This window comes from Octopus bimaculoides, chromosome 11 (assembly GCF_001194135.2).
Source record: "Octopus bimaculoides isolate UCB-OBI-ISO-001 chromosome 11, ASM119413v2, whole genome shotgun sequence".
Classification (NCBI taxonomy): Eukaryota; Metazoa; Mollusca; class Cephalopoda; order Octopoda; family Octopodidae; genus Octopus; species Octopus bimaculoides.
In genome coordinates this window covers 8,036,489-8,038,412 of record NC_068991.1, presented here as the reverse complement: position 1 = coordinate 8,038,412, position 1,924 = coordinate 8,036,489, and the positions used below count along the sequence as shown (strand labels likewise).

At 36.2% G+C, this 1,924-nt stretch overlaps 1 protein-coding gene across 4 annotated transcripts in view; it reads right to left on the bottom strand.

The window, feature by feature from the left end:
- Positions 1-1,924, bottom strand: part of LOC106880892 (enolase-phosphatase E1) — a 210,473-nt gene that overhangs the window by 177,250 nt on the left and 31,299 nt on the right. For all 4 annotated transcript variants that reach the window (XM_052971469.1, XM_052971468.1, XM_052971472.1 and 1 more), the window contains exon 2: positions 246-326. The gene's annotated coding sequence lies outside the window, so the exon portion shown is untranslated. The remainder of the gene's footprint in view (positions 1-245; positions 327-1,924) is intronic.

The following is a 1,924-nucleotide window of genomic DNA, read 5'->3' as shown; positions in this document are numbered from 1 at the left end:
TATATATATATATATATATATATCACAAAATATCAAACGTTATCATTGAGCTAGAAAATAGAAGACCAAAATTTTTAAGAAATGTGGTGGAAAAATAGCTCAGGATGGCAGGGACACTACTCCCTGAGGCCCCTTTCGGAGCCCCTCTACCTTAAATATATTAAAATTAATAAAAGTACATTAAAAAAATTTCCTTTTTTTCTTGTTTTTTTTTAAAAAAAGAATTAAAAGAAAAATATTAATACCTTGCAAAGACTGACAAAATTGCAGCAGTAATCGGGGAAAGAAAATTTAATTCGCCTTGTAATTACTCTGGGTATCACCTCCTGAAATATAACAAATATATGAAATATGTTTACTACTATGATAATAATAATGGTTTCTTAATGATAATAATAATAATAATGGTTTCTTAATTAACCCTTTAACATTCAAATTATTCTGTCAAATGTAATGCTTATTTATCCACATTGTTTTGAATTTATCATGCATTATTTCACAGCTTTGAGATCTGATGTGACTGTTTACTTTTACAGTGTGTGTGTGTGTGTGTGTAAGTATACACACACATACACACAACAGGCTTCTTTCAGTTTTCATGTACCAAATCCACTCAAATGGCTTTGATCAGCCAACATCTAAAGTAAAATACACTCACCCAAGGTACCATGTAGTGGGACTGAACCCAAAACCATGTGGTTGGTAAGCAAACTCCTTAACCTCACATCCACACCTGCACCTTTGACTATCCTAGATAATATGTAACATGTTCGTGTTACATGTTATCATCCAGATACCAGAATGTCATGACAACCCACCAGTGCAAAAAAAAAAAAAAATAATAAATAACAAAAAGATGAACAAGACTGACTCTCTAAAATGATGTACAGGAAATTTTTTTTAACCCATCAGACCCACAACAAGGAAGTACTTTGCATGTCCTGGCAAGCAGCAGTTCGTGCTAACAAAGATAGAATTCTATAAACTCAAAGAACTATAATAAAAGCAAAAGATTACAAAAGGGTGGTGTCTTCCAAAGAAGTTACTGTTTTGTCCATATTGAAAACAAAGCAACCAGTTGTTCGATACAACAGTGTTCATGTTTCATATCTTATCTTTTTTCAATCTTCAACAACAGCCAGTGAAGTTTTTACTTGTTTGTTTATCAGAGCTGGGTTGAACTAGATAGGTTGGCACAATCTATTTATCTTCTTTTTGACTTTGTGCTATTTCAGAACTGTTTCTTCTATATGCATTTACGTCTTTAAGTGCTGTCATGTCATGGGTTTGATGATTCTGCAAATTTTAATATTTTTAGAAATTTAGTAAGTGATTGTCATTCCTGGAAGCATCCACAGTATTGGTCAAATAGAAGTTGAAGTCTAAAAAACTTACTGTTTTCCAACACTCACAAACACACACACACACGCTTATTACACATGCAAAGCACACACACCTACACATACATGCACTTACACTCACATGCGTGTAAACACACACATGCATGCACATACACACTCACACATAGATGTCACTATCCAACACAGTCTCATGCAGTCACAAGGCCTCCTTATCAACCAGACACATCCTTCAAGAACAGAGACCTTCTGAAATCTGTTTGGTATCATGCAATAGCAAAACAATTTAGACTCATCACCAGTAGCAAAGTGGAGGCACATGGCATAGTGGTTAGAGCAGCGGACTAGCAGTCGAGGGATCACGGGTTCGAATCTCAGACTGGCCGATGTGTGTTTATGAATGAAACACCTAAGTTCCACGTGGCTTTGGCAGAAGACGACGGCAAACCTCTGCTGACTCTTTCACCACAACTTCCTCTCACTCTTTCCTCCTGCATCTAGCAGCTCACCTGTGATGGACCAGCGTCCCATCCAGGTGGGGAACCTATATGCCAATGAAACAGGAA